A 22,000-nucleotide genomic window follows, 5' to 3' on the forward strand; every position below is an offset into this window, starting at 1 on the left:
TTGGTCAGCTTGACCACAAGATCACTAGTAAAACAAGGATGCCGTCCAGTCAAACCTTCAAATGAATGCAACTTACCTAAGGTCTACCGTTTGCTATCAAAACAGGTAGCTTTGTCCTAATATTCTGTACAGTTGACCAATTTTAGCATGGAACTGAAATGCAGTCAGTTTAATGGGAGGGCTTTGGAAGCTGCCTTCTCCAGTCAGTTCAGCCCTGTAGTCAGAGAGCAGATCAAGCTGTGTGCAGGCTTGTGACTTCTCTCTTTAGAAAGAAAACCACTGAGCCAGACAGTTCCATGTTGAGTATCACAACAGGGAATGACATTTCTTCCCTTTGTCTTTCAGATGCAGAGCTTACTGATGGAAGCCTTCAATACTCAGACTAAACCTACCATCAAAACGGACGACCTTTTTACCATCCAAACCAACCATTTTTCCATCAAACCCAACACCTTGGGTTTTGAAATGAAACTGGTAAGCCACAAGTCTTTATTGAATCTATTTTGCAGTGAAAGGGTTTTCTCTGTAACCTGATCATTTAAACTGTTGTGCTTAAAAGAAGGTCACTTGCAAGAGCGGTTATAATCCATGCTATAAAATTGAATCATCCTCTAGAAAGAAAAAAAAAAGGAGCAATTATCTTGCATGTACTCTTGATAAAGGAGGAGCTACACAATGGTATATAGTTTCACACTTTATTTTTGAGAATGTCCAGGCTTAAGTAACAGCTCTTGATGATAAATGAAAAGATTAATACGCAGTGGATTTACACAGAACATTGCGTTTTTAACAATGATCGATACAGAGTATTTGTCATGCAAATCACCTGTGTACACCAAGAAATACTTATTTCAATATATATCTGTACAGTATTTACATTTTATATTTAAACTCTAACTCGAAACATTTTCCAAGAAAATACAGAAATGGAACTGGTAAGCCACAAGTCTTAATCTGCAGCATTTGGTCTACAACAGACCTGGCTTTTCCAGCAAGCGTATCTACATAGATATGTAACAAATCTTAAAAATAGGCATTGTTTTTATATATGAAGCATTATAAATGCTGCTTGGTTTATAAAGCTTCGGTTTTGTACCCGTTTAAAACTGTTCAAAATGTCAAGTGATTTAGAGCTTACTTTGTCAGAATATTTTAAAATTTAAGTCAGTCCAGGGGAGTTTAACTATTATATACAGTTCTCTCCCTAGATTGCACTGGCAACGGGGCAGCAATTTAATGCTAGAAATAATATACTTCCTGCTACGATCTCCTCAGTTACATGTTACTCTAAATAATTATTTCTGCAGGGTATAAGAACTTCAAATACAGCAAACGAACTCTCAAGGCGTTTCCTTTGTGCTTACAGGTAGACACCGTCGCCTGGCTGGATAAACAGATTTTCTTGAAGGTGTTATTTCAGCATATAAGAATTGATTAAAAAAAAAAAAAAAAAGGTGCTTCATGGCTTATTGGTTTTGTAATCTCACAGTTCTCCAGGAACACTTGATTTGCTGCATTTCACCATTACACTCGTCAGTAGCACTGATTCTGGTTTATCACTATTTGCATTACAAATCTCCTTGTCCAAAGCCTAAACTGATGTATGCACTGCTTGAAAACAAAACGTGGTTGCAGAGCAGAAGACTCAAGTCATTAGGTTAGCAGCTGCGTAACCATACTGCTTTCCAAACATAAGATGTAGAGCTTATTGAGTTTCTATGAAGAGTTTAAACGGCTCCCATTAAGCAAAGATGTCCCCACACTGCTACTTCCTCTTAAGCAAGGATTCTACCTCCTTTGGCTGAGGCTTGCTCCCTTACATTCGAACATTCATCCAAGTAGCCTGCAATTCCACATTCGTGGGGGAAAGTCTATAGAATAGAAAAGGTTCCTCCAGTCTCTTCCTCTCAGCCTTTTTTTGAAGCATGCAATAAAGCAAAACATTCACAGGCTGACCTTCCATGCAAAACAAGGCAACTTAGTAAGACAGGAACCGCAAAACTGATTGCTCTTTAAAGTTAAAATGAGATTTGAAATAGATCAAGTTAGCAAGTGGTGTTAAGTCTGTAAGTAAGTCTGTTTTTGCCAGTGCAGCACAGTTCCCTATCATGTAGCCAGAGCTGCTTCTGTAGCTCCAAGAAGCAAAACTGCTTTGACAAAATACTGTGTCATGAAAGCATTCGTTGGTGCGGTAGGCACAGCTCAGGTTCAACAACTGAAAGACCATCAGAGTGGGACTGCAGAAAGATCTTTCAGAAGTTCCAAAAAGACATGTGGGGGTGGGAGTTTAGTTGTGTTAGATAACACAATCTTAGATAAAGATTTTGGTCTTAACGTAAAAGTAAGGGCGTCTACCAATTTCTTCAACTCCAACAACTGAAGCACAAGTCTGAAAAATCGCCTTTAAGAATGCAATGAAAATATTTAACTCTTCTGTATGTTCATAGTTTGTTGTCAAGCAAAGGAATGAATGCTGATGCCTTAACTATCTAGGGCTGTAGCTTACAGAAAGACTACACCTTCCTGTTTTTTTCCCTTTAAAAACGTTAAATCCATGTGAAATTATTTGGGGATGTTTTCACATGCAAAGCCTAATGCAACTCGTGCCTAATGCAAGCCCTGTCATCTTCTTCCTTTAGTAGTGTCGCATTAAGGGGTGTAGCCGATTGACCGTTACGGGTCCGGTCGGCTTCAGGGTACTGAACTATCACGGCCACGGATCCACCAACAACGCAGCACGCCCTCGCTCTAGTCGCGTTCAAGGAGAACTGTCACGGCCAGGAACAATGCAATTAAGTGCAGTTTATTACGGCAACAGATACACAGGTCCTTTGGATTGCCAGTGATAAATTCACTGTCTGCAAAAGCAAGCTAGCATGCATGAAATGCACAGGTACACGGCCTAGGTATTAAGATGTTAAAAAGCATAAAGACGCTAGAGATTTCTAAGTTTCCGTGGAGACGCCTGGTATAACCAAGCGTTCAGATCTTACCTCGCAGCATCCCAGTGGGCGGGGGGGGGGGAGGGGTGAGAGGCTCAGCCTGTCGACTGATGTCAGAAGGTATCCTTCGTGACAGTATCTTCCCCAACATTCCCTTTCTCTTAAGCCAATTTATATTATTTTCTATCTTTTAGGTGGAGCTTGAGTGACTCCAGTCATGCGTATCTTGGTTGTGATTGGTAGAAATTACCTCGCTTGCGTTTAAAGGTACAGGCTCCGAGAAATTCAGAGGATGTGCTCAGTGAGGGGTGGTTGCCCCTTGGAGGCGGGTAGCTTTTGGGATGGAGGGGTGCTTATAATGCCTAGTCACTTAAGGCAATTACTCCACAAGGAGTAACTTTACTCCTTTAACTTAACTACTTGAACTACTTTAAGCTTTAACTACAGCATATCTAAAACATAAGGAGGATGTTACTATGTAAAAAGCAGATGAAACCAGTCCTTAACTCTTACTGATATTGTGCGTGAGCAGACTGGCATGAGTTTTAGCTATACTGGCAAATATCAAAGCACACCTGTGTAGTCCCAAAGCTGGGAGAAAAGCAAGGAAACCTTGAAGAAAATAGGGAGGCCTGTAGCTTGTGTAGTCTTTTAGCTGAGAAAATAAGGAAGGAGAGAGACAGGTAGCCTTGAGCTAGCAGAAGCAAGGAAGAGAAGGGATAAAAGGGAAAAAACAAGAAGGAGAAAACCAGCTCCAGACTGGCCTGTAGTAACCTTTTGCTCATTAAGGGTCATTAACACATTAGAAATCACACCTGTCAAAATGATAATCCTTGCTAATGTGGGATTCGGTGTGTGTCCCCCTCCTCCTGTACCCCCCCCCCCCCCCCCCCCCCCCCCGGTGTTCCTCTGTAATGCGCAAGCTCAGTAGAGAAAAGTTAGGTGAGCTGTAATAACCAATCAAAAGGAGCCAAAGAGAGAGTTTTCACAAGTTTCCTGTGTATGAATGACGGTGATTCGAGTCAGAGGTGTGCTTGCTTTGCGAAAGATAGCCAAGTACCTGACTCTGCAGAGTTCTGTAATTAATTATGTAATTAAAAGACCTTGGTGTGCATTCCGACTCTGGGTGCTTATTGGCGCGGTGCACTGGGCACGAACTCGCGGACAACATCTGTACTCAGTGTGATGCCTACAGACAATCCTTTACTGTTGGGACCTGCATATTTTTCTGTGCCTTCAACACAAACCCTTTGGTACAACTAGTTCCCTACGTAGCTGCCAGTTCACCACTCAGTTGCACTTCTGAAGAGGAAAAGCTATTTCCCTCTAACGTAGGAGCACATACTCTAAATGCAAGCTTCACTCAGCTGGTCATTTACTGCAGGACAAGATTTGAAAACTGTTGTGGAGATTCTGTTGGGTTTTCTGCTTACAGAAAAATTAAGTGCCAAATCGCCCTCTACTCCGCTTTGTAGTGCTGCATTTAATGGAGATTCAAAGAATTTCATTTGCTCCTCCGTTTATGGACAACGAGCTGAAGGAACAGGTACAGCACATTAGCCTGGAATGCCTTCCCTCCCAACCAAAGTAAACTGGAGCTGTAACTAACACAAGCAGAAACAAGGCTTCCACGTTTTCAGCTGAATAAAGTTCCAACAAAATCATCCTCTGGGATTTGAAGCTTACTTCAAATTACATGCCAACAGCTCTTTTCCCTGAAAGGTCTTGCCCAGTTCTTACGTCATAGTAAAGTGTATACCTATAAAATTTACAGTTAACGTCTTCACTTAGTTTGTCCAATTTTTGCATTATCGCTCAGCTGTGTGCTCATTCATAAGCTGATGCATGTATACAAGCTGCTGCTCAAGTCCTACGTCTTGTTTGCAATTCTTCGTTTCCTTGTTGCCAGCATATTGTAAAGCGGATCCCTGCTGCTACTCGCTCTAGAAGAAAAGGAATCATCGGTTTGGTTACCAAATACCCGCTTCTGGAAACCAGAAGTGTTTTGGTCTCTCTTCCCTTCGAATGACTCCACACCTCTCATCAGATAATGGATTGCTGACCTAGAATCAGAGAACATCCCAAGGTGGAAAGGGCTCACAATAATGAGCGAGTCCAACTCCTGGCTCCACACAGGACCACCCCAAAAGCAGAGCCTATGTCTGAGAGCATTGTTCAAACACTTCTGGACCCCCGTCAGGCTCGGAGCCACGACCACTGCCCTGGGCAGCTGTCCCAGTGCCCGAGCGCCCTCTCAGGGCAGCACCTGAGGCGCACGGGGCTCGGCGGGGCGGCCCGGGAGGGGAGGAGGACGGCGGGGCGAAGCGGCCGCTCCCTCAGAGCCGTGTCCCCGCCGCCTCGCCCGCACGTCGGGGCTTTTTCGTGTCGGGGCTTTTTCGTGTCGCGCCCTCGGGCTCTCGCCGCGGGCGACATGCCGCTCCCCAGCGCGGACAGCTTGCGCGCGGGGCCTGCCCGCGGCGGCGGCGGGAGGGAAACCCCAACCGCAAAGCCCTCCCGGCAGGGAGAGCTCGGGGTGAGGGCCGGTCCGGCACCGACAGTAAAGACACGCCGGAGGAAACGCTCTGCTTTTAGCCGTGAGCACCGCGGCCAGGTTGAAAAGGCGTCACGCTGGAGCTCCGAGTTGGGCGGCGTTCCGAGGCCGTTGTGGCAGTTGTGGAGACGGCCTCGGCTGAGGTGGCGGCTGCTGTCGCTGCTGTCCCCTCTGTCCCCGCTGTTGCCGCTGTTCCCGGCGCCTGGAGACCCCCGGCAGCCCCCTGTGACAGGACCTGTGGCCCCGGGGAGCAGGTCCTGTGGCCCCCTGTGCCCGCCGCCTCGTCGGCCATCCCGGCAGCAATCCTGCCAGCACAGAATAGCTCACCGGCTTTACGTGCGTTTCAGGGTAAAGTGACGATTAACTTCTATTTCCTGGCTTGGGTGCTGCTTTATTCTTTAACGGAGCTTCAGGTTTAAAGGTTAAACTCAGTTCTGTCAAGGTTAAACTCAGTTTCGTGAATGGCATCTTGGACAAAATCTTAAGCTGTGATTGACTCTCTGCTTAACAGAGGCCAAACGTGTACCTACTGAGAAGCAGGTCATAGGTGATAAGCCCTCACAAATTAACTTGCTATCACAAAGTGACGCCCAGAAAAAGTGTATTCAAAAGCTAGGCTCATTATAGAATCACAACCAAGCCATCATGACTGGTGCAGTAGACAGTGAGGTAGAGGGTGAGCCCTGGAAAGACAGAAGTAAAGTAGCAGCGAAATGCAGGTACCTTTGTGCACACGAAGCAGAAAAGCGCAGGCAGTAAAGTAATAGTGCTCCATTACTAGCGTGAGCAACAATTATATATAAATCGCAACCATTATCTATTAGATAATAGGTAATAATTAATAGATAATTGCAAAGCTCCAAAAATGCAATAAATAACTGATTCCCCTCAGAGAATGTCATTTGCATTTTTATATTAAAAAGACTCCAGAGTTGTAATGGATTAAAATCCTACGAAAGTGAAAGAAATGGCATCAGCCACTAGTTCTGCAGAAGCTAAAAGTAATACTGATAGAGTTTTGATGGAAATTTTTCCTTTGTGTGTTTAGTTTGGGGATTCCTTTTAAATCATTCATACCAGCAAGTTAGTTCTTCAAGGCCGTTTCTTTGAGATTAAGTGACAGGACTTCTACTACTCTTTTCTTCTTGGAATGCTTCTTGGTATTCTTACGTCAGCCAGAACATTTGTCTCTGTCGCAGATGAGAACAATGACCATAGTTAACAAGCCCAAATCTTCAAAGTCTAAAAAGCCATCTTCAAGGCGGTCTGGCAAATCCAAGAAACCGAGTACTAAAAAACTGATGTCACGCACCGCAAACTGGGGCCGGATACCACCTGCAGAAGATTCAAGCCAAGTCTCTGTGGCCCAAGGATGTGGAGGTGCTATTTATTGTAGATCCTCTGAAAAATCTAAGCCTTTTGCCCAAAGAGATCTAAGTAAGTGTGCGCTTTATCCTGCCTCCGTTTTCTTCAAAACAAAAGTAGAAAGTGGTAGTTCTTGCTTGTTGCACTGATAGAGAACAGGACTACTGTGAATAAAGACTTCCAAAGCGATTCTCCTAAGGCAACTGAAGTGACTGACGTTACAGAAATTAATTTTGATATATTTACAGTCGACAGAGAAATGTGGGGAGCATTTTGTAATGCACTGATTCATCCATATCTTTTCTGTTTTGCAAAGAAAAGTGTTTGATTGTTGCTATTCACAGGTTCCATTATTCACAGGTTTTTGAATGTTAAGATTGCTCAGGAAAAGATCTGATATTTGTAGGGGTACCGTCATTCCTAGTTATTTGTTTTTACATTGTCCTTGCATTTATTACCATATAATTTCAAGTCTAAGTTTGTGGTTGAAGTTATAATAAGGAAAAAAGCATATAATAAGGAAGAAATTAAAATGGTTGACTAAACTTTTTTTTCCCAAAACGTTGTGTTGACCAGCCAATTTGAAGATGGCGGTATTAAAGGTGTCTGCAATAAGTTTTTCTGTTTTGGATTGTAGCTAGTTCCTCTAGGTGCTCCCGCAGAATAGTATTTTTACTATGCCTATATATACTTTATATATTCACTATACCTATATATACTTAATACCTTTCTTAGAAACAAACAAACAAAATCTCTTTTTAAATATAACTTTCTTGCAGTTGTTAATGATGGAATTGCTCCGCCACAAAGGATTCTTTTTCCACCTGAGAAGATACGTATGGATTGGCAAGAAACACAAAGTGTTGGAGTTGGCCTGTACAATCTTGGCAACACGTGTTTTCTTAATGCTACTCTACAGTGTTTGACCTACACCCCCCCACTTGCCAATTACATGCTTTCTCTTGAGCACAGCCAGTCATGTGAGTACTTTCTAACAGTATTTTAAATCTGTTGGATAGCTGTGAAGGTGAAAGAACAGCAGTGATTCTGTGAGACAAACTTACTTGCCTGATTTTACCTGTAGACGCTGGCTTTGAGCATTGTATTAGCAGTGGGCTCGGAATAGCATATGGAGTGCGTTTAATGCACCATGTGTTTTTTTTGTTTGTTTGTTTGTTTGTTTTTTTAAAAGGATCTTTTCTTGCTTCATGGGAATAATGAAGTGCATTGGACAGTAATGCATTTAATGAACATTTGGCATTTGGGCTATTTGGGCTTCCTGCTGCTAGAAAGGCAATAAAATTTAGGATGTTGGCATCATAGGTCTTTAGTCTGCACAGCCGAGGTTCCATAATGCACTACAATAAATGGTCTGTTCGTTGTTGAACCAATTAAAAAAAAAAAAAAAAAAAAAAAAAAACCTAGAAAGCAATATGAGCTGTTATGAACACGACTAGATTTTTTTGTGGGACTGTATTAAAATCTAGACTGATTTTGTCCTAAATAAAATGTTGTACTATAAAGTAAATGTTGTACTAAACCTGTATGCTTTTTAGGCTGGTATCTTTGTATCGATACCTAGAAATTTAACTGTTTTCTTCCTGTATATAGAAATCGTTTCAGTTGAGAATCCTGTTGAAAAAAGGAGGGCAGAAGTACTATTACATACATTACTGTAATTTTTCCTTTCTCCCAAAGGACTCGTAGCTCTGTATCATGAAGCTCACCTGACAGCACTGTGCTGAAAATAACCCACGTTCTCTTAATGCTGTATCATCAAGGTCAAATATTCTTTCCTCATACATTTTGCAACCTGTGGAGTTCACATTCCTGTCAGCCTTTACAAACGTGACTTTGCAGTAGTCTTTTAGATTTCTCATCACAAAATGCACTTGAATACAGGCTTAATGGATATTTTTATTCTATAAAGTTGTGTGAAATGAAATGTTAGGAGACTGTTGGGACAAGGAGAGTGGATATTGTATCTATAGTTTAAATGTTACTTATATGTTTGTTTGTAGTTATGTCTGTTTCGCTAGACTGGGATGCTTTCTTCTTTCACTCTTCAGGTCGTGAACAAGATTTTTGCATGATGTGCACGATGGAGACTCACATTAACCAGGCCCTGCGTTGCACTGTTGATGCCATCGAGCCTACGCATGTTATCAATAATCTCAGTCGTAAGTGGCTTCAGATGTGTTTCTTTTTCAGCATCTTGTAATCTTCAAATAATTATTTGATGTGTATAAATGGTTTAACACTGTAAAGAAGAGAGATTTTAGAAACAGGAGAATTACTTCATTTTTAAATGAGGTGAATACTATCATCTTCTTATTTAGGAATAGGACAACATTTCCGTTTTGGCAGTCAAGAAGACGCACACGAGTTCTTGCGCTATACTGTTGATGCTATGCAGGAAGCGTGCTTGAATGGAAGCACCAAGTAAGCATAAACAAATTCACTTTTATACGTTCTCTAGCACCTTTTAGGCCTTTATTTACTATCAAAACTGAAAGTCTAGGTCATCCTTGGTTTTCATAAAACTCTTTGAAGAGTTAACTGTGTGCCTTAAATCTTCTGAGGTCTGATTATAATTTATTTCCAGATTGGACAGATCTTCTCAAGCTACCACCATCATTCATCAAATATTTGGAGGATTTCTAAGATCAAGAGGTACTTTTAAAAATATTCCTGTCCTTAGAACTGATCTGTGTCTTTTGTCGGTAGTAAAGCAGTCTGTAGTTTGTCTGAAGTAGTATCTATCGACAACTTGAATGTGGACAGTTAGTCTCCTTCACGTGTTGTTAAGCATTTATATTTTGCTTCCAGTGAAGTGCTTGAATTGCAAAGCAGTTTCGGATACGTATGAGGCATTTCTTGATATCACTTTGGATGTAAAGGTAGGAGGTTTTGTAAATATAATTCATGATGTTTAAGTACATGTATAACTTTCTAAATTAAACTTGTTTAACTTAAAAAACCAAACCACGTACAATGTTAAAATATAAGAGCTTGGTGGTGGTTAGAAAGTGGATTGGACTTTGTCCTTCTGTGGAACCCCTGTAAATAGTCTCCACGTCTGCATTGGGTTTAAGGGGAAAGAATTTTATTGCTGCGCAAAGTATAATACTGTCACACTTCTTTGTTGTTCTACCTCAATATACGTCTAATTGTTAGACTGTTGGATTTGTTGCCAGTATTGATGACAAAGCACACTATAGATGCTGTCTGCGTTACTGGAAAATGATTTGTTTCAAAGTAGAATGACTTCCAGGTGAGGTAAACGCTGAGCATGCTCTTTCTGCCTCCTTCTTGACAGTGCTCATAGTAGATCGCTTAAGTATGTGTTAGTCAGGTTCTCTTATAAACTCCTAGTGCGTCTCTGGAATTTTGAATTTACAGTGACTTTACGCTCTTCTCTCTCGCTCCTCTAGGCGGTTTCATCTGTTACCAGAGCTCTAGAACTATTTGTGAAACCTGAAGAGCTGGATGGAGAGAATTGCTATAAATGTAGCGAGTAAGATTATTACTAATTATGTCTTAATACTAGATATTAGTTTTATATATTACATGACTTAGAGCGTAAGTTATCCTTTAACTTCATTTAGAAATAAGGAGACGCAGCATTGTTGTTGTTGTTGTTGCTTCATTTTCTAGTAGTGGTGAGCTGAAGCAAGGAGCTATGGAGAATGATTTGGAGTGGAAGGCAGCAGCAGGTTCCTACAGGTCCTAGCGTTCACTGTGAAACAAAGTTAGATTGAGTGTCAGGGAATGTGAGCTGGCTCTGTGGTAATGAATGTTAGCAGCCTGTGCTGGCTCACTAAACAGCGTCTTGCACAGCTCTTGAACTGTGAAACCTGTCGATGTGGACTAATGTCCGAAATGAGCTCCCTTAAGCCTAACCCGTGCACAGGGAAAGCCTGTTGAGTTCAGGCGCTCTCTGTGCTGATCAATATGTAAGATGTTTCTACGTATGTGAGAAACAATTGAACATTTGCATAAGATGGTTTGGCAAAACAAGCTGTTAGTCAAACATCCCCTCAGAAAAGCACAGAGTGCCCGGCTCAGTTCTGTAGAATTCATGCCTGACCCCTCTAAATGAAAAATGCAGTATCCACTTCTTGTTGTTGGATACTAAGGAAATTAGGGTGTCGAATCAAGAGCGTCCAATAGGTTATTAAAGCAATTTAATCCCAGGTTCGTCTTGGCCTGCGGATCCTAGAAAGCAACATGCAGCGTATTCAGGATTCTCATAAGTGATGTCTGAGGAAGAGAAAGAACTGTAATAGCACCTCACATCTGAATTGCATGGTCCTTCCTTAATGTGCTCTTTGAGGTGTGATCGGTTCAGTCACACTTAAAGCCAGAATTTTCCGTCTTTTTGTGAGCTTAAAAGGAAAGGCCTTGCACATGTACAGTACTTTTTCCATTGCTGATAACTGTTATTAGTCTTATATATAACTCATTTTTACTATTTTTTGTTTATATTTTATAACTCCCTGGTAATACGCTTTCGTGAGAGATTCCTGTTCCCGCTATGCTCTGAGTTGTTGGTAAAACTTACCTTCTTCTCTGTATTAACAAACGTGACATGCAGTGCATGGGTTTATGAAAAGAAAAAACCAAACATATGATGCAAGTAAATATCATTCAAATAGCATAAGCATGCATGAGACATTAAAACGAGTTTGTTTTGGGGGCAAAAAAGATGATGCTTTCAAACACTTGTCTCTGCTTGTTTTTAAGGTGTAAAAAGATGGTTCCTGCATCCAAGAGATTTACCATACACCGTTCTTCCAACGTTCTCACAATATCACTGAAAAGATTTGCAGATTTCACAGGTGGAAAGATCAACAAGGTATATTTCCCGCTGTAATGCAACTTTGTCATCATGTAATGGGACATCCCCCAAAGCTGAAAGTTGTTAATATTTTCAGACAATAATTGTAGACTAACGACTATGGCTTATTCTTTCTCTTAATATCAGTAAAGTTCCTGCTTGACAAGAAGCATATACTTTCCTCTGAGAAGGCTAATTCATCAGAAAACAGTTGTCTGCAACTTCTAGTATTAAACGTTGCTTATGGGAAGACTTATTTTTAGTGAATCAAGAGATATATTCATATAATTCCAGTCTCTGTTTTTTGGAAGTGTTTTTCTCTGGCTAGTCCGCGAAGTACTCTGATATAATTTTTCTATCTTCTTGGTCTCTCTTTAGGAAGTAAAATATCCTGAGTATTTGGACCTCCGAGCCTACATGTCTCAATCAAGTGGAGAACCACTCCTCTATGCCTTATATGCGGTGCTGGTGCATCATGGTATCAACTGTCGCTCAGGACACTATGTATGCTACATAAAGGTAGAAGTCAACATCATTTCTAACAGGGTAAAGGTTGTGCTGGCAAACCAGTTCAAGTGTTACTAGTAGTACTGTTTCTAGGGAAAAAGATTTCATTATATGTTTATTTGACACGTGTGTATTTTATTGCTATCTGTGATTTCATTTGGAAAACATGCAATTCATCTAAAGATATCGTTGTCTTTATTTGCAGGCTGGTAATGGACTTTGGTATCAGATGAATGATGCAAAAGTAGTCCGTACTGACATTAAAAGAGTTCTTGGTCAGCAAGCTTACTTACTTTTTTATATCAGGTAATAACAAGTATTCAAATGTGTTCAGAAGAGATTTACTCTCCTGTTATTGATACTTTTCTTTTTGCAAGTGTTTTTCTTTCTCTCCCAGGAAAAGATGATTATTTCTCTAATTCAGTTCTGTCTAACCTGAAATTCTCTGTCATTTATTATCTTTTGTTGCTTGGCCTTAAACTGCAGCACTTGTGTAAATTGCTGTATATGTGTTATCTGTAGCTGGCTAATTTAGAGAAGGAGAGAAATGAAGGCCATCTGTGGTGTAAGAATGAATTATTGCTCTGAAAGTGATAGTCATAGTAGGAAGACTGTTACCTACTTTTCAGTTTGTAGTCTTGGCTAAGTCTTCTGTAGAGAAGGCTTCCATATCGTATGAACTGTTCCTATAAAATTATAGGATGGGATTTAATCCAAGAGTAGGCCGAAAGAAAAACTAAACTGAGATCACTGCTCTTTTCTGAAGGCGCTATGATTTGACGCTCGGAGAACGTGCTTTTTACTTAGCAGCACCGTCTTATCCCTGTTCATTCCCCCCTGGTCAGCGGGGGGCTAACAGTAAGCAGGCTGGATTTCTGGGACCACGACTTCCTCCTCATATGATTAAGGTAATTTAGGGAAGCGGGAGGGCAGATAATGGCACCAAACGGACAGTGGGTTTGGGGTTTGGTGTGGGGTTTTTTGTTTGGTTTTTGGCATCTTTGTTTTGTTTTCCTTCCCACGCTGCAGCTGTCTTCACAGCCCTCATGCTACAGCCAGAGTCATTCAAACAGTGGTTACTGCTGAATTGCGCAGCCATGCGACTCCATTGTTTATACCTCCTAGACAGCTTTGTAAAGCACAGAGAGCTACGCTCTTTGACAATTTAAGTAGAGTGTACTAATCCTCGAATCATTTAAAAGAGGACTTGTTTTTCCTATCGACGTCACTTTAGCTAAGACAGGGAAACCAAATTGTCTTATTCCTGAGCACCAGAACAATTATTCCAGGCTTTTTGGGGTATGTTTAAAGGGGAAACTAAATATATTTGGGAATAGCTTTAGGCAATGTTAAGTTGTTTGGATGGTTTTCAAAAATGATGTTAATTTGATATCAATATGCAGTAAACCAAAAGCAGGAATTAAATACACTTATGGGACTTGCATTTATCTTTTAAGGGCAGTGTTTTTTGCTTTTTAGGTGTTAAGACCATTTGTAGAAATACTTAGTAGGAGAATGACATGTTTAAAAATGTTAAATGGAGTGTTTCCATTAACCCGTCTTGCAATTTCTTCTTTTTAAATACAGAATTCAAGTCGTTTAAATGGAAATGGATCCATAAAAGAGGATGCAAATACCACTGGTGTCACCCTAAAAAGGCCATCTTCAGCACCACCAATGGCCTGTGTTCAAGAACAGGCGATTACCAGGCCTTCAATTACTGATACGTCAAAAAACCAGAAGATCACCATCAGTATTCACAATAAATTGCCTGCTCGTCAGACTGTGTCACAGCCTGACTGTCTTAGCAGTGCTGTGGAGGATGAAGATCTCTACAAGGCTGTTCCTTCATCCACAATCACAAATTCGGTAAAGCAAATGAAGCAAATACAAATACAAAAAAAAAAAAAAAAGAGTTTCTGCTGAAATTTTTGTGGAGCCAAAGGTGAATGGAAATCCTAAACTCAGCTCTGATAACACAGTCCCTTACGGTGCAGAATCTTCAGGAAAATCTGAGGAGGAGTCAAAGGGCTTATTTAAAAGGAATTGCAATGCAATGTGGAATTTTGGTTGGAAAGGTAGTCCGTACATCGCAGAATTCCCATTCTTCCTGTCAGAATGCTGATGAAGGAAGATCCCAGCATGAGCTGCCAAACACTGATTCACTGAATGGTGCTATTAGTTTAGTTCATGAATCTAAAGAAAACGGACTGAAACTTGATGATTCCACTTGCCAAGTTGAACCTGTTAAACCTTGTGAGATGTTCTTTTCTAAAACAAACGGATTGCTTGAAACATAGTAGTTTGCTCCATCGAGAATTTCTCACCCACGATGTATTCGGGAGTGTTTATCATGTTCCTAATTCAGGCGAAATGCTGAGAAAACACAGCACAAATTTGATCGTAACCCTTTGTGATATTATGCCATTAGAATTTGCAGAGCTGAGCTGACATTAGAACTTGTCAGCTTAAGCTGAGCTGAGATAAAAATTCTTAAGTTTCATAAAGTAGATTTTGGGAGGTGAGTTGGCGTTATCTTTGAAGTGTAGATAATGCATACAACACAAAGCGATCTTGCTTAGCATTTAATGTAGAAATTCTGAGAAGACTAGTCCTCAGCACAAATGGTATTTTTTCTGTCTGCTGACTTGTGCGTTTTAGTTGCAGATGCCTGGAGCTATGCCTCCAGTCCCTCGAGAAGTCATCATGGAATCCCTCACGGCCAGCCAGCTGAACAGCTTGTCAGAGGAAAGAAGGTAAAATGAGCACAGTCTGATTAAGACAAGATTTTATGGAAGTTCATTGCGGTTTTATCTGTCTACTAATACTATTTAATGGAAGGATTTAAATCAGTAGAATTCCGTACTGTATGGCCAGTGTTGCGAACAGAACTAATGATCGACACTGTGCATAGCACTCTGATGCAGGCTGGTGCCTCGCGGAGAACTTGTGTTTCTTCATAGAATGTTTTTCCATTTTTCTCCATTATCTGGAGAAACATTGGCTGTTCCCCCGTCGCCCCCACCCCTTTTTTCTCAGAGCAGCAGGTGGAGGGAGACGGAAACGTGTTTTTATTTTGTGCAGTGTCCCGGGACCTCCGAAATCTACTGAGAATGATGAATACCTTGAACAGTACCAATGTGATGACCGTGGAGACAAGGAGAAACCAAGAAGATCAAAAGAACATGAACTGATTTCAGAAGAAAATGTTTTCTACATCAAAGAGTCTTCTGAGACTGGTGAGAAATTGCGGCAAACTTCCCCTCTAAAGTCTGACAGTGAATGTAGTTCTAAAAACCTTTCCTCCTTAGCTGTTACAGATAGATGCCAAGATACAAAGGACGAGACTAAAAAATCTGACAAAGAGCGTTACCAGAGAAAGAGGGAACATTCTCCTACTGAAGAGAAGGAGAGTCAAAAAGATGGTCATTCCAGCAAGAGAAGGTGCTCTCGGAGTGTGGAAGTTGTTAAGCAAAAGCGTCACAAGCAGGAGTATTGGGAGGGAAGCAGGTACAGATCTTCCCATAGTGAAAGGAACAGCCCTGATAATGGCAGAAGACCAGTAAAATATTCAAAGTACAGATCTCGAAGCAGAGGAAGATCAGAACAAGATAGCGCTAGATATTACCATTCCAAAGGGGAAAGAAGTTGGAGCAGAGAAAGATACTATCAAGATGAACCACGGAAATGGGAAAAATGTAGCTATTACAAGGATTACTATTCACCTCATGCAGCAGGAGACAGTAGAGAGAGAAAGTTCTCTCACGGTGATAAAGACTTTGACAAATTGACTCAGACTTACTCCAGCAGGTCACATAAGCGTTATCATTACAAAAGCAGATGGCCTCACGGTTCCCTCTTGAGAGAGGAAGATGTACATCACTTTAGCACACCCAGAGCAGACTCACATCGTTGCTCAGTAGCTCAGCAACATTCTGGAAAACATTCGCGTGAGAGACATGCACTTCCGCCTGTGTCAGCTCATTTGGAGAACTGTCGCCAGAAAAAGGCAAAAGAAGGAAACAGAAAAAGACAATATACTCGTGCAGAAGGTAGTGAAAGTGAAATAGAAAGGCAACGCAGAAAGGTAGAAAAGGAGGTTTTAGGTGGTGAAAACATGAAAAAATATAAGAAGTTCTAGAAGAAAAAGAAGTCTGAAGATAAACAGGGAGAGAAGGATTCCAAGTAAGCAGGGATTCCAGCCTAATCAGCATTTTTTTTCCTAATTCTTTTCTGGGTGCTTCTCATGTTTTGTTTTTTTTTTCATAGTTTCTGAGTTATTTAGATAGCATAATCTGGCTGGGGATCATGACTGGGGATCATTAGGTTGATCAGTGAAGACAGGAAAGGTATTGCTGAATTGTGTCAGAGCACTAGCTTTGGACCACGTAGTTCGAATCACATCTGCACACCATTCTGGATTAGGTTAAAATATTTTTTTTTTTTTACTTGCACATATTCCAGAGCTAACCATTGTTAATGATCTGTGTACCAACCAGGACCTATGGTCCTTCAATCTGAGGGCTTAAGTTTGCTGCATCTAAAGGAAGTTACATGTGCACAAAGTACCACAAAATAGCTGACATGCGGCAAATCATCGCCTGTGGTAAAATAAATAAAGTTTCCTGTATGCAACAAGTGCCACATCTTTTTTTCTCTTTTTAACTTGCATGTTTCTTTCAGACTTTATGATTTGTATTTCTCTGCGCTCCACTTTGACAATGCCAATCGCAAGCGTAACAAAAAGAAGAAAAAGGAGAAACATCAGGAAAGTGAAAGGCTTCTTGGAACACTTAGATCCTCGTTTCCAGAGGAAAACCCGGGAGAAGAAGGAAGAATCCCATCCTCCAGATGGCTCTTTATGAGAGCAATGCAGAAGTGAGGGCAGTAAACAACCTCACAAGGAAGGGAAGCCTTCCAGTGCAGGTGAAAGGAAGAAACATCGCATCCAGCGAGTATATTAAAGGTAAGCGGCTGCAGCATGTTTATGGGATTCCTTTTAGATTAATCTAGAGATTATCTAAAACAGTCTTTAAATGCTTGATGACTGAACAGTCTGCTGGATATTAAAATATGTTTTGAAAAATATGTTTCAAATGTTTTTTCAGCTGTGTGGGGAGAACAAATACAGTGGCTATGAATATTTTGGCTATTATTCAGAACAGCATGTGGAGGGATATGTAAACTATGTAATATGTAAAAATATGTACTATGTAAAAATCCTGCTTTTTTTCTCCTTTTTGTTTTTTTTTTTTGTCTTTTTCTTTTTTTCCCTGCTATTATAGGTTTAAGAATATAGAGGAATGCGCTGATGGAAGCCATGTAAAGAGTCTCCAAATTTGCATTGGGTTTAAGCGGAAAGAATTTTATGTCTGCACAAATTATGATACTGTCAAAACTTCTTTGTTGTTCTACCTCAATATACATCTAATTGTTAGACTGCTGGATTTGTTGCCAGTATTGATGACAAAGCACACTATAGATGCTGTCTGCGTTACTGGAAAATGATTTGTTTCAAAGTAAAATGACTTCCAGGTGAGGTAAACGCTGAGCATGCTCTTTCTGCCTCCTTCTTGACAGTGCTCATAGTAGATCGCTTAAGTATGTATTAGTCAGGTTCTCTTATAAACTCCTAGTGCGTCTCTGGAATTTTGAATTTACAGTGACTTTACGCTCTTCTCTCTCGCTCCTCTAGGCGGTTTCATCTGTTACCAGAGCTCTAGAACTATTTGTGAAACCTGAAGAGCTGGATGGAGAGAATTGCTACAAATGTAGCGAGTGAGATTATTAACTAATTATGTCTTAATGCTAGATATTAGTTTTATGTATTGCATGACTTAGAGCATAAGTTATCCTTTAACTTCATTTAGAAATAAGGAGACGCAGCTTCGTTGTTGTTGTTGTTGCTTCATTTTGTTTAAACAACTGGTGCACGGAAATAATCCCAAACTTGAAAACGTTACATCTGTTTTGGAAATCTAAGAAGAGTGGCTATTAGCTGATATTGGACTTTTCTCGTAGCATTGTCTGCACCATGGCTTGTCAAGCTTCCTAGGCGTGTAGCTGCATGCTGAAATATTCATATTGGCAGAAGTGAAAAGACATGCCCAGTAAGTAGTGGTGAGCTGAAGCAAGGAGCTGTGGAGAATGATTTGGAGTGGAAGGCAGCAGCAGGTTGCTGCAGGTCCTAGCGTTCACTGTGAAACAAAGTTAGATTGAGTGTCAGGGAATGTGAGCTGGCTCTGTGGTAATGAATGTTAGCAGCCTGTGCTGGCTCACTAAACAGCGTCTTGCACAGCTCTTGAACTGTGAAACCTGTCGATGTGGACTAATGTCCGAAATGAGCTCCCTTAAGCCTAACCCGTGCACAGGGAAAGCCTGTTGAGTCCAGGCGCTCTCTGTGCTGATCAATATGTAAGATGTTTCTACGTATGTGAGAAACAATTGAACATTTGCATAAGATGGTTTGGCAAAACAAGCTGTTAGTCAAACATCCCCTCAGAAAAGCACAGAGTGCCCGGCTCAGTTCTGTAGGATTCATGCCTGACCCCTCTAAATGAAAAATGCAGTATCCACTTCTTGTTGTTGGATACTAAGGAAATTAAGGTGTCGAATCAAGAGCGTCCAATAGGTTATTAAAGCAATTTAATCCCAGGTTCGTCTTAGCCTGCGGATCCTAGAAAGCAACATGCAGCGTATTCAGGATTCTCATAAGTGATGTCTGAGGAAGAGAAAGAACTGTAATAGCACCTCACATCTGAATTGCATGGTCCTTCCTTAACGTGCTCTTTGAGGTGTGATCGGTTCAGTCACACTTAAAGCCAGAATTTTCTGTCTTTTTGTGAGCTTAAAAGGAAAGGCCTTGCACATGTACAGTACTTTTTCCATTGCTGATAACTGTTATTAGTCTTATATATAACTCATTTTTACTATTTTTTGTTTATATTTTATAACTCCCTGGTAATATGCTTTCGTGAGAGATTCCTGTTCCCGCTGTGCTCTGAGTTGTTGGTAAAACTTACCTTCTTCTCTGTATTAACAAACGTGACATGCAGTGCATGGGTTTATGAAAAGAAAAAACCAAACACATGATGCAAGTAAATATCATTCAAATAGCATAAGCATGCGTGAGACATTAAAAGGAGTTTGTTTTGGGGGCGAAAAAGAAGATGCTTTCAAACACTTGTCTCTGCTTGTTTTTAAGGTGTAAAAAGATGGTTCCTGCATCCAAGAGATTTACCATACACCATTCTTCCAACGTTCTCACAATATCACTGAAAAGATTTGCAGATTTCACAGGTGGAAAGATCAACAAGGTATATTAAGAATATACCTTAAGAATATAGAGAAATGGTCTGCTTTTATTTTCATTTTCTCTTTTTTTCATTTTTCTCTTAATATCAGTAAAGTTCCTGCTTGTCAAGAAGCATATACTTTCCTCTGAGAAGGCTAATTCATCAGGAAACAGTTGTCTGCAACTTCTAGTATTAAACATTGCTTATGGGAAGACTTATTTTTAGTGAATCAAGAAATATATAATTCCAGTCTCTGTTTTTTGGAAGTGTTTTTCTCTGGCTAGTCCGCGAAGTACTCTGATATAATTTTTCTATCTTCTTGGTCTCTCTTTAGGAGGTAAAATATCCTGAGTATTTGGACCTCCGAGCCTACATGTCTCAGTCAAGTGGAGAACCACTCCTCTACGCCTTATATGCGGTGCTGGTGCATCATGGAATCAACTGTCGCACAGGACACTATGTATGCTACATGAAGGTAGAAGTCAACATCATTTCTAACAGGGTAAAAGGTTGTGCTGGCAAACCAGTTCAAGTGTTACTAGTAGTACTGTTTCTAGGCAAAAAGATTTTCTGAAATAACCCCAAACTTGAAAATGGGATCTTGTATAAAATCTTAAGCTGTGATTGACTCTCTGCTTAAGAGAGGCCAAACGTGTACCTACTGAGAAGCTAGGTGATAAGTGTTTTTGTACACTTATAAGTGGTCATTTTGTAAAGAGACTGCTGAAAAATCTGAACAGTGCTGCTGCAGAACTCTGAATGGGGGGCTAGCAACTGTCTTAACTGATCTGGAATCTTGAGTTTACTTTTCAGTGGACAGGAGGAGAGTCTCTCAAGGCAAACAGAGAGAGAAATAACACCCGATACTCATGTCAACATAAATTTATGCTCAGAGTGTAGGTGTAGGAACAGCGTCGGTATGTATATGGAACATCGGGAGAGGAAACTATATCGGTATTTACAGCTTTTCTACTTCCTTGTCAGAGAGACGTTGTCTCCAAATTAGAAATTGATGTATTTTGAATAAGGGCTGGTGGATCGGATTTATTCTTACTAGTGTTAATATTTGCTCTTGATTAGTACTTAATATCTGGTAACGCATCAATCAATCGTCAAAAATAAACTTAAAAATGTGTAAGGCTTATCTCGTTGGTCGATACAAAGACCAAGGTCTTTTCTCTTTTCTCTTTTTTTTTTTTTCCCAGTATTGTTTTTCTGTTTTCCTTCTCACTGCAGTCTTGATTTTGTTTCTTGTCCCTTAAGTATGTTTTCAATGTGTTGTTGAAACATTTTCCCTTTCAATGCAAAAAAAGGAGCTGTCACTGGTGTCTGCAAGTTGAAGACTGGAGCTTATCTGAAAATCACTGAGCCCAAGAGCTGTCACCTTAGTCTTCCAATAGGACAAGGATGTCTTCGTTTTCTCAGTTAAATGCATTTTTCAGGTTTGTGTATTATTTTCTCAGGAATGGAAAGTGTGCGCACAATTTGCCAGTTGTGGGACTAGGAGTTCTCTTATTTCCTGTGCTTTGTTTAACCTGTCTTAAGTTTAATGGATAGCAATCAAGGTGTACTAGAAATCTGAAAACACTTTATGCTTTGTTCTCTCAGTCATTTTGGTATAACAAACTAGCTTATGGTTTAAACCCTCCATTAGGTTAGCATTTTCCCTAAACGTAACAAGTCCCTGTGTGCTACAGGAAGACAGTAACAAAAAATTAAGTATAGATATTCATCCTGCCATTATTCAGCTTCTGCCTATGGACAGACAATTACACTTATTTAAAGCGGTATCCTCTTGAAACCTAATCAGCATGTTAGAAAGCACTTAGTTATCGGCTTTTGTCCTGGAGGGCTGAGGTTTGTTTTGTTTTGTTTTACATTCAGCATTTCCTTTTCTAGCTTCCATTCCCCTGTTGTTTTGCATGAGGAAAACATGCAGCTTTACAAAGTAGAACGGAAAGAGATGCTTTTCAGTCTAACTTTTCAGTTTTTTGTAGGAGTTTTAAATGTGGTAGGTGCAAAACAGCATAAGTACTGCTGCCAAAGTTATATTCAAACAAGTATTTCTTGGAGAAGCAGAAGAAGCCCAGGGAGAAATAAATTTACAAACATGCTCTTCATGCTCTCCTTTCCCAAGATTTCTCTGAGATATATCCCATAGTCTGTGGGTTTTGAGGTATGTGGTTCCCAGGAGTGAAAAGGAGGGCCAAACAGCTCTCCTCTCGGATCTCCACGTGCCAGGGCTTTAGTGTACTGCCACTTATGGCTCCGCTTTTCACCTGGAAAAAGCGACCTCATGCTGTAAACTGAGGAGCCCTGCAATTGTTCTACTTGGGTTTTTTTTGTTTTTTTTTTTTTTTCCCCTGCTCGTATAGGCTTAGAAATGTGCTGATGAAACAATAAAAAAGCCAGCTTGGTACATCTCCTTACAAAAAAATAAGTACAAACTTGAGCTCCTGATCGGCTTCATGCTGAACTCTGTGCTGTTCTTGTCGTAATC

At 40.5% G+C, this 22,000-nt stretch overlaps 1 pseudogene across 1 annotated transcript; it reads left to right on the forward strand.

Annotated features, from left to right (window-relative positions):
- Positions 1 to 6,701: 6,701 nt before the first annotated feature.
- LOC308196961 (ubiquitin carboxyl-terminal hydrolase 42-like) lies at positions 6,702 to 16,394 on the forward strand (annotated as a pseudogene). The gene is made up of 14 exons: positions 6,702 to 6,930; positions 7,638 to 7,838; positions 8,928 to 9,038; positions 9,198 to 9,300; positions 9,464 to 9,531; positions 9,688 to 9,758; positions 10,293 to 10,375; positions 11,605 to 11,716; positions 12,077 to 12,217; positions 12,411 to 12,511; positions 12,972 to 13,113; positions 13,793 to 14,502; positions 14,873 to 14,961; positions 15,290 to 16,394. The product of its transcript is annotated as a ubiquitin carboxyl-terminal hydrolase 42-like (transcript).
- The last annotated feature ends 5,606 nt before the right edge of the window (positions 16,395 to 22,000 follow it).

This window comes from Anser brachyrhynchus (genome assembly GCF_964034855.1).
Source record: "Anser brachyrhynchus genome assembly, chromosome: 6".
NCBI classification, from domain to species: Eukaryota; Metazoa; Chordata; class Aves; order Anseriformes; family Anatidae; genus Anser; species Anser brachyrhynchus.